This window comes from Somniosus microcephalus, unplaced genomic scaffold (assembly GCF_052327205.1).
Source record: "Somniosus microcephalus isolate GS21.2 unplaced genomic scaffold, FLI_Smic_1.0 unresolved_chr2, whole genome shotgun sequence".
NCBI classification, from domain to species: Eukaryota; Metazoa; Chordata; class Chondrichthyes; order Squaliformes; family Somniosidae; genus Somniosus; species Somniosus microcephalus.
This window is the reverse complement of record NW_028225180.1, coordinates 67,050,281-67,071,627: the sequence shown is the minus strand read 5'-3', so window position 1 is coordinate 67,071,627 and position 21,347 is coordinate 67,050,281. Positions and strand designations below refer to the sequence as shown.

The following is a 21,347-nucleotide window of genomic DNA, read 5'->3' as shown; positions in this document are numbered from 1 at the left end:
CTGAACAACTATATGAATTTCTGCAGCTCCTTTAATGTAGTAAAACTTCCCGAGCTCTTTACAGGAGCGTAATCTGAAAAAACATTGAGACCGAGTCACCTTAGGAGATATTAGGACAGGTGAGCAAAAGTTTGTTCACAGAGGTAGGTTTTAAAGAGAGTCTGAAAGCAGGACGGAGTGGGAATGCCTGAGCTTCGGGCCGAGGCAGCTGAAAGCCAATGGATGGATGAAGGAAATCAGGGATGTCCGAGAGGGTAGGCCATTCAGGACTGAGATGAGAAGAAATTTCTTCACAAGGAGGGTGGTGAATCTTTGGAATTCTCTACCACAGAGAGCTGTGGAGGTGCAGTCATTGGGTATATTCAAAACAGAAGTCAATGTTTTTCTGACTAGTAAGGGCATCAAGGGATATTGCGATAAGGCCAGTGAATGGAATTGAGGCAGAAGATCAGCCATGATCTCATTGAATGGCGGAGCAGAATCAAAGGGCCGAATGACCTACTTCAGCTCCTATTTCTTATGTTTTAATGTTCTTATGCAATGGTGGATCCCTCACCCTGTCAGTGCTGGTACTGGCCCCTCTCCTGCAGTATTAACAGTGAGCCTTATCTCACAGCACTGGTGAATCGCTCACTCTGTCAGATTGAACCACCCATTCTCTCGGACTGAACCGCCCCCTCTCTCGGACTGAACCGCCCCCTCTCTCGGACTGAAACCCCCCTCTCTCGGACTGAAACGCCCCCTCTCTCGGAATGAACCGCCCCCTCTCTCGGAATGAACCGCCCCCTCTCGGACTGAAACCCCCCTCTCTCGGGCTGAAACGCCCCCTCTCTCGGGCTGAAACCCCCCTCTCTCGGGCTGAACCGCCCCCTCTCTCGGGCTGAACCGCCCCCCTCTCGGGCTGAACCGCCCCCTCTCTCGGGCTGAACCGCCCCCTCTCTCGGGCTGAACCGCCCCCTCTCTCGGGCTGAACCGCCCCCTCTCTCGGGCTGAACCGCCCCCTCTCTCGGGCTGAACCGCCCCCTCTCTCGGGCTGAACCGCCCCCTCTCTCGGGCTGAACCGCCCCCTCTCTCGGGCTGAACCGCCCCCTCTCTTGGGCTGAACCGCCCGCCCTCTCGGGCTCAACCGCCCCCCCTCTCGGGCTCAACCGCCCCCCCTCTCGGGCTCAACCGCCCCCCCTCTCGGGCTCAACCGCCCCCCCTCTCGGGCTCAACCGCCCCCCCTCTCGGGCTCAACCGCCCCCCCTCTCGGGCTCAACCGCCCCCTCTCTCAGACTGAAACGCGGCCCCTCTCAGACTGAACCGCCCCCTCTCTCAGGCTGAACCGTCCCCTCTCTCAGACTGAACCGACCCCTCTCTCAGACTGAACCGCCCTCTCTCTCAGACTGAACTTTGCCCTCTCTCGGACTGAACCTTCCCCTCTCTCAGTCTGAAATGCCCCCTCTCTCAGTCTGAACCGCCCCCTCTCTCAGGCTGAACCGTCCCCTCTCTCAGGCTGAACCGTCCCCTCTCTCAGGCTGAACCGTCCCCTCTCTCAGGCTGAACCGTCCCCTCTCTCAGGCTGAACCGCCTCCTCTCTCAGACTGAACCGCCCCTTCTCTCAGACTGAACCGCCCCTTCTCTCAGACTGAACCCTCCTCTCAGACTGAAACGCGGCCCCTCTCTCGGACTGAACCGTCCCCTCTCTCGGACTGAACCGTCCCCTCTCTCGGACTGAACCGCCCCCTCTCTCGGACTGAACCGCCCCCTCTCTCGGACTGAACCGCCCCCTCTCTCGGACTGAACCCTCCTCTCTCGGACTGAAACGCGGCCCCTCTCTCGGACTGAACCGCCTCCTCTCTCAGACTGAACCGCCCCTTCTCTCAGACTGAACCCTCCTCTCAGACTGAAACGCGGCCCCTCTCTCGGACTGAACCGCCCCCTCTCTCGGACTGAACCGCCCCCTCTCTCGGACTGAACCGCCCCCTCTCTCGGACTGAACCGCCCCCTCTCTCGGACTGAACCGCCCCCTCTCTCGGACTGAACCGCCCCCTCTCTCGGACTGAACCGCCCCCTCTCTCGGACTGAACCGCCCCCTCTCTCGGACTGAACCGCCCCCTCTCTCGGACTGAACCGCCCCCTCTCTCGGACTGAACCGCCCCCTCTCTCGGACTGAACCGCCCCCTCTCTCGGACTGAACCGCCCCCTCTCTCGGACTGAACCGCCCCCTCTCTCGGACTGAACCGCCCCCTCTCTCGGACTGAACCGCCCCCTCTCTCGGACTGAACCGCCCCCTCTCTCGGACTGAACCGCCCCCTCTCTCGGACTGAACCGCCCCCTCTCTCGGACTGAACCGCCCCCTCTCTCGGACTGAACCGCCCCCTCTCTCGGACTGAACCGCCCCCTCTCTCGGACTGAACCGCCCCCTCTCTCGGACTGAACCGCCCCCTCTCTCGGACTGAACCGCCCCCTCTCTCGGACTGAACCGCCCCCTCTCTCGGACTGAACCGCCCCCTCTCTCGGACTGAACCGCCCCCTCTCTCGGACTGAACCGCCCCCTCTCTCGGACTGAACCGCCCCCTCTCTCGGACTGAACCGCCCCCTCTCTCGGACTGAACCGCCCCCTCTCTCGGACTGAACCGCCCCCTCTCTCGGACTGAACCGCCCCCTCTCTCGGACTGAACCGCCCCCTCTCTCGGACTGAACCGTCCCTCTCTCGGACTGAACCGTCCCTCTCTCGGACTGAACCGTCCCTCTCTCGGACTGAACCGTCCCTCTCTCGGACTGAACCGTCCCTCTCTCGGACTGAACCGTCCCTCTCTCGGACTGAACCGTCCCTCTCTCGGACTGAACCGCCCCTCTCTCAGACTGAACCGCCCCTCTCTCAGACTGAACCGCCCCTCTCTCAGACTGAACCGCCCCTCTCTCAGACTGAACCGCCCCTCTCTCAGACTGAACCGCCCCTCTCTCAGACTGAACCGCCCCTCTCTCAGACTGAACCGCCCCTCTCTCAGACTGAACCGTCCCCTCTCTCAGACTGAACCGCCCCTCTCTCAGACTGAACCACCTCCTGCCTCTTCATTGTCTCTGAACAACTATATGAATTTCTGCAGCTCCTTTAATGTAGTAAAACTTCCCGAGCTCTTTACAGGAGCGTAATCTGAAAAAACATTGAGACCGAGTCACCTTTGGAGATATTAGGACAGGTGAGCAAAAGTTTGTTCACAGAGGTAGGTTTTAAAGAGAGTCTTAAAGCAGGACGGAGTGGGAATGCCTGAGCTTAGGGCCGAGGCAGCTGAAAGCCAATGGATGGATGAAGGAAATCAGGGATGTACGAGAGGGGAGGCCATTCAGGACTGAGACGAGAAGAAATTTCTTCACAAGGTGTTGTGTATGTAATATGTGTGCTACTTTGAACCTATGGACAGGACTGCACTACTTGTTGGGCGTAGTACATCGGGCTCGAACTCAACTCCATTTCAAACTACAACAGCAATTAGAACAAATGCTTCGCCGTTTTGAGCAAGAGTTGAATGCAACGAAAGAGTTCTTTGATATAGAGTTGGAGAATCTGGAAAGACAACAGAAGCAGCTGATGGAGAAAATGGAGCAGGAGCACACAAAATGTCTGATGTCAGAGGAGTTAACGGTCAGCCAACTCCTGCATATGCTGAAGGACAGGACTCTGAAATGGAAAAAACTTGAACACGAACTTCAATATTCAAACGAAAGGGGTTCGGAGCTCACAAAGGTTATTGGAAGAGCTGAGGTGGCAACACAGACTGAGATGACTGCAACAGAGCAGCCCTTGGATGCCAAAAGTACGCTGACTCACGTCAACGTAGAACAACAGACCGCTGAAACAGCTGCTCCGGTAGAGGGATTGAATAGTCCGATCAATCAATCTCCAAAAGAAGTTGAAGTAGTAAAATCTCAAATGAGGTCATTAGTAAACGACTTGCTGAAAGCCCAGAAAAAGCTGGATGAAGAGGTACGCATGAAGAAGTCTCTTCAGGAAAGATGTCTGGACTTGGAACAAAAGCTGGCTAACGCCCAGCTGGGTATGGAGGAAATAGAAGACCCTCTCGCTGGCCTAGATCAGGACGACACCGAATATTACTATGTCCTGTCCTGCCCAACTTGTAACTTCGACTCCCACCATACAGAAATCATGGAGGAGCACCGAAAGTCTACGGAACATCGGGAGAAGGTGGCTCTACTACGGAAAAAGGAGGGAGAGAAGGAGGAACTGCGCATGCAGCTGGCAGCTGACAGTGGAGCCCAGAGAGTCTCCAAGAAGCAGAAAAGGAAAAGTCGAAACAGAAGATGACCCATCTGAACCATTATTACCTCTACCAGATCACACACGTGGTCCCTCCGAACGGAGCCAATTCAGTTCGGAAGTTCAAACTGTTAAATCCATGGAAGGACTATTGAATGAGTCACTCCAGCAACGTGAACCGACTCCACCACAGAGATTGAATCTGTGAACTGTTTTCCGCAGAGACTGAATCTGTGATCTGTTTTGACATGAAGTTATCTATGTATCTATGTTATTCTGTTATGTAAACCTGAAGTTATATATGTATATATGTTATTACGTTATGTTAAATGGGGAGATGACTGTAAAGCTAGGAAGGGAGGAATGTTGTGTATGTAATATGTGTGCTACTTTGAACCTATGGACAGGACTGCACTACTTGTTGGGCGTAGTGATACGCAGTACCACTCCTGGCCATAGGGGTATAAATAGTACTGTGGGTACTGATCTCCCTCAGTTCCCGCCTGTGGGCATGAAGTAAAGACCTATGTATAGTCCCTACCTCCAACCAGTAAAGACCTGTTTGAGTTATACGTTTAAGTCTTTGTGTTAATTGTTCAATACAATACACATACTTAACACAAGGAGGGTGGTGAATCTTTGGAATTCTCTACCACAGAGAGCTGTGGAGGTGCAGTCATTGGTTATATTCAAAACAGAAGTCAATGTTTTTCTGACTAGTAAGGGCATCAAGGGATATAGCGATAAGGCCAGTGAATGGAATTGAGGCAGAAGATCAGCCATGATCTTATTGAATGGCGGAGCAGAATCAAAGGGCCGAATGACCTACTTCAGCTCCTATTTCTTATGTTTTAAAGTTCTTATGTAATGGTGGATCCCTCACCCTGTCAGTGCTGGTACTGGCCCCTCTCCTGCAGTATTAACAGTGAGCCTTATCTCACAGCACTGGTGAATCGCTCACTCTGTCAGATTGAACCACCCATTCTCTCGGACTGAACCGCCCCCTCTCTCGGACTGAACCGCCCCCTCTCTCGGACTGAACCCTCCTCTCGGACTGAAACGCGGCCGCTCTCTCGGACTGAACCGCCCCCTCTCTCGGACTGAACCGTCCCCTCTCTCCGGCTGAACTGCCACCTCTCTCGGACTGAAACGCGGCCCCTCTCTCGGACTGAACCGCCCCCTCTCTCGGACTGAACCGTCCCCTCTCTCCGGCTGAACCGTCCCCTCTCTCCGGCTGAACCGTCCCCTCTCTCCGGCTGAACCGTCCCCTCTCTCCGGCTGAACCGTCCCCTCTCTCCGGCTGAACCGTCCCTCTCTCAGACTGAACCGTCCCTCTCTCTCAGACTGAACCGTCCCCTCTCTCAGACTGAACATTGCCCTCTCTCAGACTGAACATTGCCCTCTCTCAGACTGAACATTGCCCTCTCTCAGACTGAACATTGCCCTCTCTCTCAGTCTGAACCGCCCCCTCTCTCAGGCCGAGCCGTCCCCTCTCTCAGGCCGAGCCGCCCCCTCTCTCAGGCCGAGCCGCCCCCTCTCTCAGGCCGAGCCGCCCCCTCTCTCAGGCCGAGCCGCCCCCTCTCTCAGGCCGAGCCGCCCCCTCTCTCAGGCCGAGCCGCCCCCTCTCTCAGGCCGAGCCGCCCCCTCTCTCAGGCCGAGCCGCCCCCTCTCTCAGGCCGAGCCGCCCCCTCTCTCAGGCCGAGCCGCCCCCTCTCTCAGGCCGAGCCGCCCCCTCTCTCAGGCCGAGCCGCCCCCTCTCTCAGGCCGAGCCGCCCCCTCTCTCAGGCCGAGCCGCCCCCTCTCTCAGGCCGAGCCGCCCCCTCTCTCAGGCCGAGCCGCCCCCTCTCTCAGGCCGAGCCGCCCCCTCTCTCAGGCCGAGCCGCCCCCTCTCTCAGGCCGAGCCGCCCCCTCTCTCAGGCCGAGCCGCCCCCTCTCTCAGGCCGAGCCGCCCCCTCTCTCAGGCCGAGCCGCCCCCTCTCTCAGGCCGAGCCGCCCGCTCTCTCAGGCCGAGCCGCCCCCTCTCTCAGGCCGAGCCGCCCCCTCTCTCAGGCCGAGCCGCCCCCTCTCTCAGGCCGAGCCGCCCCCTCTCTCAGGCCGAGCCGCCCCCTCTCTCAGGCCGAGCCGCCCCCTCTCTCAGGCCGAGCCGCCCCCTCTCTCAGGCCGAGCCGCCCCCTCTCTCAGGCCGAGCCGCCCCCTCTCTCAGGCCGAGCCGCCCCCTCTCTCAGGCCGAGCCGCCCCCTCTCTCAGGCCGAGCCGCCCCCTCTCTCAGGCCGAGCCGCCCCCTCTCTCAGGCCGAGCCGCCCCCTCTCTCAGGCCGAGCCGCCCCCTCTCTCAGGCCGAGCCGCCCCCTCTCTCAGGCCGAGCCGCCCCCTCTCTCAGGCCGAGCCGCCCCCTCTCTCAGGCCGAGCCGCCCCCTCTCTCAGGCCGAGCCGCCCCCTCTCTCAGGCCGAGCCGCCCCCTCTCTCAGGCCGAGCCGCCCCCTCTCTCAGGCCGAGCCGCCCCCTCTCTCAGGCCGAGCCGCCCCCTCTCTCAGGCCGAGCCGCCCCCTCTCTCAGGCCGAGCCGTCTCCTCTCTCAGACCGAACAGCCCCCCTCTCAGACTGAACCCTCCTCTCTCAGGCTGAACCATCCCCCCTCTCAGACTGAACCTCCCCTCTCTCAGACTGAACCCTCCTCTCTCAGACTGAACCCTCCTCTCAGACTGAACCGCCCCCTCTCACAGACTGAACCGTCCCCTCTCTCAGACTGAACCTCCCCTTCTCTCAGACTGAACCGTCCCCTCTCAGACTGAACCGCCCCTTCTCTCAGACTGAACCGTCCCCTCTCTCAGACTGAACCGCCCCCTCTCTCAGACTGAACCTCCCATCTCTCAGACTGAACCTCCCCTCTCTCGCAGACTGAACCGTCCCCTCTCTGACTGAACCGTCCCCTCTCTCAAGCTGAACCGCCCCCTCTCTCAGACTGAACCGTCCCCTCTCTCAAACTGAACCGTCCCCTCTCGCAGACTGAACCGTCCCCTCTCTGACTGAACCGTCCCCTCTCTCAGGCTGAACCGTCCCCTCTCTCAGGCTGAACCGTCCCCTCTCTCAAACTGAACCGCCCCCTCTCTCAGACTGAACCGCCCCCTCTCGCAGACTGAAACCGCCCCCTCTCAGACTGAACCTCCCCTCTCTCAGACTGAACCGCCCCTTCTCTCAGAATGAACCGCGTCGTCTCTCAGGCTGAACCGCCCCCTCTCTCAGGCTGAACCGCCCCCTCTCTCAGGCTGAACCGCCCCCTCTCTCAGGCTGAACCGCCCCCTCTCTCAGGCTGAACCGCCCCCTCTCTCAGGCTGAACCGCCCCCTCTCTCAGGCTGAACCGCCCCCTCTCTCAGGCTGAACCGCCCCCTCTCTCAGGCTGAACCGCCCCCTCTCTCAGGCTGAACCGCCCCCTCTCTCAGGCTGAACCGCCCCCTCTCTCAGGCTGAACCGCCTCCTGCCTCTTCATTGTCTCTGAACAACTATACGAATTTCTGCAGCTCCTTTAATGTAGTAAAACTTCCCGAGCTCTTTACAGGAGCGTAATCTGAAAAAACATTGAGACCGAGTCACCTTAGGAGATATTAGGACAGGTGAGCAAAAGTTTGTTCACAGAGGTAGGTTTTAAAGAGAGTCTTAAAGCAGGACGGAGTGGGAATGCCTGAGCTTAGGGCCGAGGCAGCTGAAAGCCAATGGATGGATGAAGGAAATCAGGGATGTCCGAGAGGGTAGGCCATTCAGGACTGAGATGAGAAGAAATTTCTTCACAAGGAGGGTGGTGAATCTTTGGAATTCTCTACCACAGAGAGCTGTGGAGGTGCAGTCATTGGTTATATTCAAAACAGAAGTCAATGTTTTTCTGACTAGTAAGGGCATCAAGGGATATAGCGATAAGGCCAGTGAATGGAATTGAGGCAGAAGATCAGCCATGATCTCATTGAATGGCGGAGCAGAATCAAAGGGCCGAATGACCTACTTCAGCTCCTATTTCTTATGTTTTAATGTTCTTATGTAATGGTGGATCCCTCACCCTGTCAGTGCTGGTACTGGCCCCTCTCCTGCAGTATTAACAGTGAGCCTTATCTCACAGCACTGGTGAATCGCTCACTCTGTCAGATTGAACCACCCATTCTCTCGGACTGAACCGCCCCCCTCTCTCGGACTGAAACGCCCCCTCTCTCGGACTGAAACGCCCCCTCTCTCGGACTGAAACGCCCCCTCTCTCAGAATGAACCGCCCTCTCTCAGACTGAAACGCCCCCTCTCTCAGAATGAACCGCCCCCTCTCTCAGACTGAACCGCCCCCTCTCTCAGACTGAACCGCCCCTTCTCTCAGACTGAACCCTCCTCTCAGACTGAAACGCGGCCCCTCTCTCGGACTGAAACGCGGCCCCTCTCTCGGACTGAACCGCCCCCTCTCTCGGACTGAACCGCCCCCTCTCTCGGACTGAACCGCCCCCTCTCTCGGACTGAACATTGCCCTCTCTCAGACTGAACCGTCCCCTCTCTCAGTCTGCACCGTCCCCTCTCTCAGTCTGAACCGCCCCCTCTCTCAGACAAAACCCCCACTCTCAGACTGAACCGTCCCCTCTCTCAGGCTGAACCGTCCCCTCTCTCAGGCTGAACCGCCCCCTCTCTCAGTCTGAACCGCCCCCTCTCAGACTGAACCGTCCCCTCTCTCAGGCTGAACCGTCCCCTCTCTCAGGCTGAACCTTCCCCTTCTCAGACTGAACCTCCCCCCTTCTCAGACTGAACCGCCCCCTCTCTCGGACTGAAACCCTCCTCTCTCGGACTGAACCGCCCCCTCTTCTCGGACTGAACCACCTGCTGCCTCTTCATTGTCTCTGAACAACAATACGAATTTCTGCAACTCCTTTAATGTCGTGAAACTTCCCGAGCTCCTTTCCAGGAGCGTAATCTGAAAAAACATTGAGACCGAGTCACCTTAGGAGATATTAGGACAGGTGAGCAAAAGTTTGTTCACAGAGGTAGGTATTAAAGAGAAGCTTAAAGCAGGATGGAGTGGGAATGCCTAAGCTTAGGGCCGCGGCAGCTGAAGGCCAATGGATGGATGAAGGAAATCAGGGATGTACGAGAAGCCACAATTGGAGGAGAGCAGAGTTATCGGAGGGTTGCAGGTCTGGAGGAGGTTACTGAGATAGAGAGGAGCGAGGCCATGGATGTGAACTTTAAAATCGAGGCGTTACTGGACCGGGCGCCAATGTAGGTCAGTGAGCACAGGGGTGATGGGTAAACAGGGAGCGGCACTGAATACCATCCACTCACATGAGAGAAGTGACCATGGAGACATCATTTCCTCCCCATTCAAGGACACCTTTCAGCAGTGAAATGGTTAATGTGTTGGTCCTTCGAGGCGGCTGGTCCTCCCCGCACTGAAACACCGGCTCTGAGGTGTTGGTCTGAAAGTGAAGTCCAAGATAGAGGCATTACAATTCATTCGTAGAACTGTGTCTCTTTTATTGGGATAATACTTCATAAAGAATTGTTTCTAATTAACTTTGTTCATCGTTAAACAAGTTGTCAAACCGGTTCGATTAGTATTTTGAAACAGCAGCTTCCAGTCAGAGGGCAGAGATTGGCTCAAATCTCAAATAACAAAGATCAGCTCCAATTACCAAACTGTGATTGGCAGGAAGAAAACCAGGAACAGCCTCCTGATTGGTGGCAATGAGTTTACAAAGACAGAACTCGCAAGCTGCACACGGAACGGGAGATTCTGCGGATCCAGGTAAGGTTCATGTAGTTTGCAGCCCGTGTCCAGTGTGTAACTTTAATCTCCCTGTTTAAAGCCGGTGTCTCCCGGTGAGATGATGTTCCACGGGCCCCCTCCCCGCAGCTCTAGCCATTCTCTCAGTGTGAACTCGGACAGTTTCCCAGGGCAGAGGCTCTTGTTAACAGCGAGGGTCCCGGGGACCAGCCCACTGCACCGCCCTTCTCAATCTTCAGAGGGATGGAGTGAGATGAATTAGAGTGTTACCCCATCCTCGGCAGCTGAGACTGCGGTGGGCTCTGGACCCTCTTCCTCTCTGAGGATCTTCACCACACACACAGACTGTGTTCACACACTGCCTCTTTTGGGGACGCTCTCAGTTTTGAAGGTGATGTGGACCAGGTTGAGGAACTCTGGCGCTCGCCACCCACACAGTGGATCTGCGCCCATCCCCTCACTCGGACCTCAGCACCTCAGCTCATGAAAGCGCTCTCAGGTGTTTGACTCAATCTCCAAACATCAGGCGATCGGTGGGAGTTTCCACAATGTCCCAAATGTTAATGGAACAATTGATCTAACACTGGGTCTGTTTTGCTGCACTGACTGAACAGGAAGTGATACAGAAATGTTTCTAACTCACTTTGTCTATAGTTGAACGGGGCGAGGACTTGTCAAACCGGCTCGATTGGTTTTTACCAGAAACTCCGCTCTTCTTTCTAAAAATAGATTGTTTTGCATCTGAAGAATTTCTAAGAGCAAAAACCACCTTTTCACCAGAGGGTGAAACTCTGGCACAAATCTCAACAAGGATCAGCTCAAATGGCTGCAGTGAATTTCCACAGACGGAGCTTGCAGAGAGACAGAGAATCCCGGGGACCAAGGTAATGTGAATGGAGCTCAGAAACATAGAAGATAGGAGCAGGAGTAGGCCATTCGGCCCCTCGAGCCAGCTCCGCCATTCAATGAGATCATGGCTGATCATCCAAATTCAGTACCCTGTCCCTACCTTCTCCCCATATCCCTTGATCCCTTTAGCCTTAAGAAATATATCCAACTCCTTCTTGAATATATTTAATGAACTGGCCTCCAACCTGTATTCTGTCTCACTCCGCATTGATTCTTTACTCTTCCCTTTTAAAGCCGGGCTCTCCCGGGGAGATTCTGTTCCACGGGCCGCTGTGGCCAATCCATTCCCTGGCGGCTATCGCCATTGCCTGTGTCCGCTCGCACAGTGACTGAGAACGGTCTGTCCAACACTGGGGCCCGCGGCTCAACCTGCTCCCATTAACCACAACAACAACTTGTATTTATATAGCGCCTTTAACATAGTAAAACGCCCCAAGGCGCTTCACAGGAGTATTATAAGAAAAAAAAATTGACACTGACCCACGTAATGAGAAATTGGGACAGGTGATCAAAAGCTTGGTCAAAGAGGTCGGTTTTAAGGAGAGTCTTAAAGGAGGGTGGAAAGGATTAGGTAGGGAGTTCCAGGGCTTCGGGCCGAGGCAGCTGAAGGCACTGTCAGCAATGGTTGAGCGATTTTATAATCGGGGATGTTCAAGACGGCAGAATTTGAAGAGTGCAGATATCTAAGGGGGAGGGGGGTGTTGTGGAGCTGAAGGAGATTAGAGATAGGGAGGGGCGAGGCTAACAGGGATGATAATTTTGAAGTTGAGGCTGTGCTTAACCGGGAGCCACTGTAGGTCAGCGAGCACCGGGCAGACGGGTGAATGGGACTTGGTGTGAGTTAGGACATGGGTTGCTGAGTTTTGGATGACCTCAAGTTTACTCCACCATCCCCCTCATTGTTAAGAGGGGTCAAGCGAGAGTAACCAGGAACACGGACTCCACAGTGTCCGCCAATCCTAGGCTGGTCAGGCAGACAGCGGTGGGGTTGTGGAAATAGTTTAATGTAACACAATGTGGGCCAAATACTCTGGAATGAAGAGTTACAGGCTGGAATACAGCGTGAATAGGGAATGACTGGGAGAGGGTCACAGAGTTCGCTCTAGATCCAGAAATCACTAAACCTTGGATTCATGCTCTAAACAATACTCGAGGTCACTGCAGTTGTTCAATGAGCTGGAACTCGGTGTATTGAGCTTGAGACGCCTGTCGCAGTAAGGACAGATTGGCTCTGGAGGGAGTCTGGCTGGAATTGTTCAGGGTGAGAGCTGAGATGAAGGGACTGAGCTGTGATGAGAGTCTAGGTTAAATTTAGTAAGATGATTAAACATGGAGTGAGAGGAAATCCTATTAAAATGAGTTAAACTCTGTACAAAATGCACACAGTTTCTGTAATAAAACAGGGGAGCTGAAGGCAATCATAAGACACGAGGAACCAGACGTAGTAGTGATTACTGAGACATGGCTACAGAAAAATCAGCACTGGGAATTAAACATTGCACGGTATAACATATTTAGAAAAGATAGAGGGATAAATGGGATGTGGAGTACCTGTACTTAGGGATAACATAATGGCAGTAGAAAAAAGTGATGCAGATATCCGCAAGACAAATAGAATCCATATGGATAGAGATAAAAGATAAAGGATCAATCACATTAATAGGCATAATCTACAGACCACCTAATAGTGGAAGGGAGGTGGAGGAAGAAATATGCAGATAAATTAGGGAAATGAGTAAAAACATAGAATAATCATGGGGGATTTCAACTACTGTGATATTGATTGGACAGAAGAGGTAGGTAAAGGGGATAAGGGAATGGAGTTCCTACAATGTCTACAGGACTCCTGTCTAACCCAATATGTAAAAAGCCCAACAAGGGAGGATTCGATATTGCATCTAGTAATGGGGAATGAACCAGAGCAGATAAGAGAAGTAATGGTAGGGGAACATATAGGCAATAGTGACCATAATATAATACGCTTTAAGATGATAATTGAGAAGGACGCAAGTATGATGAAAACCAGGTTAATAGATTGGGGAAAAGTTGTTTTTGAGGGGCTGAGAATAGAACTTGGGAAACAAAAATGGGCAACAATATTTACAAGCAACGATGCAGAATAGCAATTGGAAACATTAATGCGAAACATTTGAAATGGTTTTCAACAGAGTGCAGGGAAAATATATTCCGCTAAAAGGGAAGAACAAACTAAACAATAATGAGACTCTGTGGATGAATAAAGCCATAAGGGCACAATTGAGGGTAAGGAAAGAGACATACATTAACTACATAGACAGCAGGGGAGTGCATGATAAGAGAGAATAAGAAAAGATTAGGAGAGAAGTCAAAAAAACAATTCGGGAGGCTAATAGGAACGATGAAATTAAATTATCAGGGACCATAAAACAAAACATTAAAATATTTTATAGGTACATCAATAAAAAATGGAAGGTTGGGATGGGAATACGGCCATTAAGGGATAGTCAGGGCAATACCACAGGTAACGATAGAAAGATGGCAGAAATATTAAATAATTATTTTGCTTCAGTATTTAATGGGAGATAGAACAGGAGGACATGAAATTGGATGATAAGATTAGTAATGGCATAAGTGCATTTAAAATAATAAAGGTTATATATTAAATAAATTAATCAAACTCAAGATAAAATCCATCGTCTGGATGGATTGCATCCACGCATTTTAAAAGAATCTAGGGAAGAGATAGCAGAGGCATTATTACAAATATTTAATAATTCATTAGAAAAAGGTATAGAGCCAGAGGATTGGCGGATAGTTGACATAATACCGATATTTAAGAAGGGCGATAGAACATGTCCAGGGAATTCTAGACCGGTCAGCTTAACATTGGAGGTAGGAACAATAATGTAATTCCTAATAAAGGAGAATATAGAAGAACATCTAGAAACCAAAAATAATAATAATATTCAATATGAATAATGTTGCTTGACCAACATTATTGAATTTTTTGAAGAGGTAACCGAGAGAGTAGACAATGGTAATGCAGTAGATGTAATGTATGTGGATTTTCACAAGGCCTTCGATAATATACCCATAATAGACTGATGAACAAGGCCAGCGAATGCGGAGTCAGGGGACAAGTAGCAGAATGGAATGCTGGCTGGCTTCAGGGCAGAAAGCAGAGAGTTGGAGTAAAGAGTAGCTATTCACAGTGGCGGAAGGTGGGTAGTGGTGTTGTAGAAGGATCAGTGCTGAGATAACTGCTGTTCAGAATTTACATTACCGATTTAGACTTGGGAAACAAAAACACAAATTCTAAATTTGTGAATGACTCCAAATTGCGGGGGGAGGAGTAATCAATACTGAGGATAAGATACAGGACATTAATAAACTTGCTGAATGGGCATTTAATTGGCAAATGAAGTTCAACACAGATAAATGTGAGGTATTATTTTGGCAGGAAGAATAGGGAGGTCACCTCACTTTGTGCGATTCTAGATGGGGTAGAGGAACAAAGGGATCTAGGAGTACAAATACACAAATCACTAGAAGTTGTGACACAGGTTAGCAATGCCATAAAGAAAGCAAACCAAGAACTAGGGTTTATTTCTAGAGGTATAGAATTAAAAGTAGGGAAGTTCTACTGAACCAGTATCGAACCTTGGTTAGACCACACTTGTAGTACTGCGTGCAATTCTGGTTGCTATATTATAAAAACGGATATAGAGGCACTGGAGAGGGTGCAGAGATAATTTACAAGGATGATACCAGAAATGCGAGTGTATTCATATCAGGCAAGGATGAACATGGTCTCTTTTCCCTTGAAAAAATAAGGCTGAGGGGTGACCCAATACAGTTATTTAAAATTATGAAAGCTCTTGAAGTGGAAACATTCTCTCTCTAGCCATTCTGTTGGGAGGAGTATAATAGAGGCCATCAATATATAAGATAGTCACCAAGCAACCCAACATGGAATTAAGAAGAAACTTCTTTACCCAAAGAGTGGTGAGAATGTGGAACTCTCTACCACTGGGAGTGGTTGAAGCGAATAGTATAGATGCATTTAAGGGGAGGCTAGACAAGCATTGAAGGAGAAGGGAATAGAGGGTTATGCTGATAGATTTCGATGAGGAAAGGCGGGAGGAGGCTTGTGTGGAGCATAAACGCCGGCATGGCCTGTTTGGGTCGAATGGACTGTTACTGTGCCTGTATATCCTATGTAATCCTGTTTGTAATCCTCTTGTTGTCTCTTGCTCTCCAACACGGGGACATTTCCCTCTGAGTTCCCGCATTGAGCCACATTTAATGCTGGTTGTGATTGTTGCATATTCTGATTAATATGCCTCACTTGTAAATAGAAACTTTCCCGCCCCGCCCCACACAGCCAAACGTTACAGTTTGCAGCGAACTGCAGACACGGCTCACCTCTCAGTCAGTGAGAGAGGGAGATTCCCATTGACATGGTTACATAGAAACATAGAAAAATAGGAGCAGGAATAGGCCATTTGAGCCTGCTCCGCCATTCAGTATGAATCACAGAAACCCCACAGTGCAGTTAGAGGCCATTTCGGCCCATCGAGCCTGCACCGATCCCACCCGATCCCCGTAACCCCTACACCAACACATAGCCCACCCTATCCCCGTAACCCCACGTATTTAATCCCCCTAACACTAAGGGTCAATTTATCATAGCCAATCAACCTAACCCGCACATCTTTGGACTGTGGGAGGAAACCGGAGCACCCGGAGAAAACCCACGCAAACACGGGGAGAATGTGCAAACTCCACACAGACAGTCACCCGAGGCCGGATTCGAACCTGGGTCCCTGGCGCTGTGAGGCAACAGTGCTAACCACTATGCCACCGTGCTGATCCTCTATCTCAATAGCATGTTCCCGCTCTCTCCCCATATCCCTTGATGCCTTTTGTGCCTAGAAATATATTCAGTGACTTGGCCTCCACAGCCTTCTGTGGTAGAGAATGCCACAGGTTCACCACCCTGAGTGCAGAAAGGTCTCCTCATCCCAGTGCTAAATGTTCTACCCTGTATCCTGAAACTATGACACCTCGTTCCAGACCCTCCAGGCAGGGGAAACATCCTCCCTGCATCCAGTCTATCTAGACCTGTCAGAATTTTATTAGTTTCAATGTGATCCACTCATTCTTTTAAACTCTAGTGAAAACCGGCCTAGTTGACCCACTCTCTCCTCATACAGCAGTCATGCCATCCCAGGTATCAGTCAGGTGAACCTTCGCTGCACTCACACTATGGCAAGTATATCCTTTCTTAGGTAAGGAGACCAAAACTGCACATAGTACTCCAGGCATCCTCTCACCAAGGCCCTGTACAACTGTAGTAAGACATCCTTGCTCCTGTACTCAAATCTTCTTGCAATGAAAGCCAACATACCATTTGCCTTCCTAACTGCTTGCTGCAACTGCATGTTTGCTTTCAGTGACTGGTGACCAAGTACACACAGGTCCCTTTGTACATCAACATTTCCCAATCTGTCACCATTTAAGTAATACTCTGCCTTTCTGTTTTTCCTACTGAAGTGGATAGCTTCACATTTATCCCAGTTATACTGCATCTGCCATGGATTTGCCCACTCAATCAACTTCTCTAAATCGCCTTGAAGCCTCTTTCCATCCTCCTCACCACTCACAATCCCACTTAGGTTTGTGTCATTGGCAAACTTGGAAATATTACATTTGGTTCCCTCATCCAAATCATTGATATATATTGAGAATAGCTGGGGCCCAAGCATTGATCCCTGCGGTACCTCACTAGACATTGCCTGCCACCCTGAAAAAGACCCATTTATTTCTACTGTTTCCTGTCTGTTAAACAATTTTGAATCCATGCCAGTATATTACCTCCAATCCCATGTGCTTTAATTTTGCAAACTAACCTCTTTTATGTGGGACTTTTTTAAAGGCCTTCTGAAAATTCAAATACACCACATCCATTGGTTCTCCCTTATCTATTCTACCAGTTACATCCTCAAAAACGCCAGAAGGTTTGTCAAACATGATTTCCCTTTCATAAATCCATGCTGACTGTCTAATCCTGTTGATATTTTCAGTGTCCTGTTATCACATTCTTTATAATAGACTCTAGCATTTTTCCTACTACTAATGATAGGCTATCTGGTCTGTAGTTCACTCTTTTTTCTCTTCCCTCCATTGTTAAATAGTGGGGTTACATTTGCCACCCTCCAATCTGCAGGAACTGTTCCATAATCAATAGAATTTTGGAAGATGACAACCTATGCATCCAATATTTCATGGCTACCTCCTTTAGTACTCTGGGATACAGATTAACAGTCCATAGGGATTTATTGGCCTTCAGTCTCATTAATTTATTCAGCACTTTTTTACTGTTACTAATTTCCTTTAATTCCTCCTTCTCACTAGATTCTTCGTTCCCTAGCATTTCTGGGAAGTTATTTGGTTCTGTCTTCATGGAAGAGGGCACCATGTATTTTTTTAAAGCTCTGCCATTTCCCTGTTCCCCATTATAATTTCTCCTGTCTCAGCCTGTCAGGGACCTACATTTGTCTTCACTAGTCTTTTTCTTTTTACATACTTGTAGAAGCTTTTACCGGCCGCTTTTATGTTCCTTGCCTGTTTACACTCCTACACTATTTTCCCCTTTTAATCCAGCTCTTGGTCCTTTTTTGCTGAACTCTAAACTGCTCCCGATCCTCAGGCTTGCTACTTTTTCTGGCAACTTTATATGACTTTTGGATCTAATAATATCCTTAATTTATTTTGTTAGCCATGGTTGTGCCGCTTTTCCTTTATGTTTTTGTTCCAGAAAGGAATGTTCAACAGTTGCAAGTCATGCATTCGTTCCTTAAATGTTAGCCATTGCCTATCCACCGTCATGCCTTTTAATGAAGCTCCCCAATCTCATTGCCAACTCACTCCTCATACAGTCGTAGTTTCCTTTGTTTAGATTTAGGACCCTAGTTTTGGAGCAGACATTTTCACTTTCCATCTTAATGAAGAATTCTATCACGTGTTTTTGCGCCAGAAAGGAATATATAACTGTTGCAATTCATGCATTTGTTCCTTAAATGTTAGCCTTTGCCTATGGTTCTGGAGATGGACTGGGGAGAAAGGTTAGAGATTCCCTATGACTCAGATACACACTGGTCCTGGAGATGGACCGGGGAGAATGGTCAGAGAGAGTCACATTGACTCAGATACACACTAGTCCTGGAGATAGAAACATAGAAGATAGGAGCAGGAGTAGGCCATTCGGCCCCTCGAGCCTGCTCCGCCATTCAATGAGATCATGGCTGATCATCCAAATTCAGTACCTCGTTCCAGCCTTCTCCCGATATTCCTTGATCCCTTTAGCCTTAAGAAATATATCCAACTCCTTCTTGAATATATTTAATAAATTGGCCTCTACTGCCTTCTGTGGTAGAGAATTCCACAGGTTCACCACTCTCTGGGTGAAGAAATTCCTCCTCATCGCAGTCCTAAGTGGCTTACCCCTTATCCTTAGACTATGACCCCTAGTTCTGGACTCCCTGGCCATCAGGAACATCCTTCCTGGATCTAGTCTGTCCAGGCCTGACAGAATTTTATAGGTTTTGATGAGATCCCCTCTCAATCTTTTAAACCCCAGTGAGTACAAGCCCAATCGACCCAGTCTCTCCTCGTACGTCATTCCTGCCATCCCAGGTATTAGACTGGTGAATCTTCGCTGCACTCCTTCCATGGCAAGACTGTCCTTCCTCAGATAAGGCGACCAAAACTGCACACAATACTCACGGTGCGGTCTCACCAAGGCCCTGTACAACTGCAGCAAGACATCCTTGTTCCTGTACTCGAACCCTCTTGCTATGAAGGCCAACATACCATTTGCCTTTTTAACCGCCTGATGCACCTGCATGCTTACTTTCAGCGACTGGTGCACAAGAACACCCAGGTCTCTTTGCACTTCCCCTTCTCCCAATCTATCGCCATTCAAATAATAATCTGCCTTCCTGTTTTTGCCACCAAAGTGGATAACCTCACATTTATCCACATTATAGTGCATTTGCCATGTTTCTGCCCAATCTCACAACCTGTCCAAATCGTACTGGAGTTTCACAACATCCGCCTCACAGCATACCCTCCCACCCAACTTTGTGTCGTCTGCAAATTTGGAGATACTACATCCAATTCCCTCGTCCAGATCATTAATATATATTGTGAACAGCTGGGGTCCTACGACCGATTCCAACGGTTCCCCACTCGTCACTGCCTGCCACTCGGAAAACGACCCGTTTATTCCAACTCTTTGCTTTCTATCTGCCAACCAGTTCTCTATCCAAGTCAATACCTTGCCCTCAATCCCATGTCCCTTAATTTTACAAGCTAATCTCTTATGTGGGACCTTATCGAAAGCCTTCTGAAAGTCCAAATACACCACATCCACTGGTTCTCCCTTATCTATTTTACCAGTTACATCCTCAAAAAAACTCCAGTAGATTAGTCAAGCACGATTTACCTTTTGTAAATTCATGTTGACTTTGTCTGATCCTGTCGCTGCTTTCCAAGTGCTCTGCTATTACATCTTTTATAATGGACTCTAGCATTTTCCCCACTACCGATGTCAGGCTTACCGGTCTATAATTCCCTGCTTTTTCTCACCCCACTATTCAAAAAAGGTGGTAAACATTAGCTACCCTACAATCCATGGGTACTGTTCCAGCGTCTATCAAGTTCTGGAAGATGACCAGCAATGCATCTACTATCTCCAGGGCCACTTCTTTAAGTACCCTGGGATGTAGATTATCAGGCCCTGGGGATTTATCGGCCTTCAATCCCATCAACTTCCCCAACACCATTTCCCTACAAATACTGATTTCTTTCAGTTCCTCCCCCTCAATAGTTCCTATTTTCCCCGACATCTCTGGGAGGTTATTTGTGTCCTCCTTTGTGCAGACAGAACCAAAATATGTATTTAATTGGTCTGCCATTTCTTTGTTCCCCATTATAATTTCCCCTGATTCTGACTGCAAGGGACTTCACCAATCTTTTTCTCTTCACTTATCTATAAAAGCTTTTACAGTCAATTTTTATGTTCCCTGCAAGCTTACTTTCATAATCTATTTTCCCCCTCTTAATGAATCCCTTTGTCCTCCTTTGCTGAATCCTAAACTGCTCCCAATCCTCAGGTTTGCTTTTTTTGGCCAATTTATATGCCCTCTCTTTGGATCTTATGTTATCCCTAATTTCCCTTGTTAGCCACGGTTGACTCACCTTTTTTGTTTTATTTTTATGCCAAACAGGGATGAACAAATTCTGTAGTTCATCCATGTGATCTTTGAATGTTTGCCATTGCCTTTCCACCGTCAACCCTTTGAGTGACATTACCCAATCAATCCTACCCAACTCGCGTCTCATACCATCATAGTTCCCTTTATTTAAATTCAGGACCTTCGGGCTAGATTTTCAGTTGCTTGCGCCAGCAGTTAGCGCCTTAAGAGCAGTGATTTTCGGGCGCTATGTGTGTAGCGCCCGGGCGCAGCGCAGTTTGCGCCCCGCCCCAAATTAAGTTGCCCGTTAGCGCCGGCGCAAAGTTTAGCGCCCGGCCGGATGCGCGCGCAGAAAATGACGTCACATCCTCGTGCAACGCCCTTTGGCCGCCCCGAATCCAAACTTCAGTCGGACCGCCCCATTGTGCGGCTGGCGTGCAGAGCGTTTGTAAAATGGAACGCAACACACCCCTGGGGAGCGCAAATTAAAGGGCACTCCTCCTGCACTATAACAGGCAGTCTGCATGTGTTGTGTGGAGGGATCCAGTGTGCTGTTGTGAACGGTACCACCACCACTCCCCCAGACTCTGCCTTTGAAAAAAGCACATACACCCCCTTCCCCTTTAAGAGCTTACTGGCACCAGAGTGTCTGCCGTGCGCTGCGGGCGCTAACCTCGGGCGGGCGCAAAGGTTAGCGCCCCAAAACTGTCTATACTGAAAATCTAGCCCTCCGTCTCTGAGTCAACTACTTCCCTCTCCATCTTAATGAAGAATTCGATCATATTATGATCGCTCTGACCTAAGGTGCCTCGCACAACAAGATTGCTTATTAATCCTTTCTCATTGCATAATACCCAGTCTAAGATGGCCTGATCCCTAGTTGGTTCCTCGACATATTGGTCCAGGAAACCATCCCATATACACTCCAGGAATTCCTCCTCCACAGTATTGTTACTAATTTGGTTAGCCCAATCTATATGTAGATTAAATTCACCCATGATGACTGCTGTGCCCTTATTGCACGCTTCTCTAATTTCCCTTTTAATGCCATCCCCAACCTCTGCATTACTGTTTGGGGGTCTATACACCACTCCCACTAATGTTTTCTGCCCTTTGGTATTTCTCAGTTCTACCATACAGATTCCACATCATCAGAGCTAATATCTATCGTTACAATTGTGTTAATCCCCTCTT

The 21,347-nt window shown here is 50.3% G+C and overlaps 1 protein-coding gene across 1 annotated transcript in view; it reads left to right on the top strand.

Annotated features, from left to right (window-relative positions):
• The first annotated feature begins 10,572 nt into the window (after positions 1-10,572).
• The window catches only part of LOC147092775 (NACHT, LRR and PYD domains-containing protein 3-like), an 83,200-nt gene continuing 72,425 nt past the window's right edge, over positions 10,573-21,347 (top strand). Inside the window, exon 1 of the mRNA XM_085976022.1 lies at positions 10,573-10,889. The gene's annotated coding sequence lies outside the window, so the exon portion shown is untranslated. The remainder of the gene's footprint in view (positions 10,890-21,347) is intronic.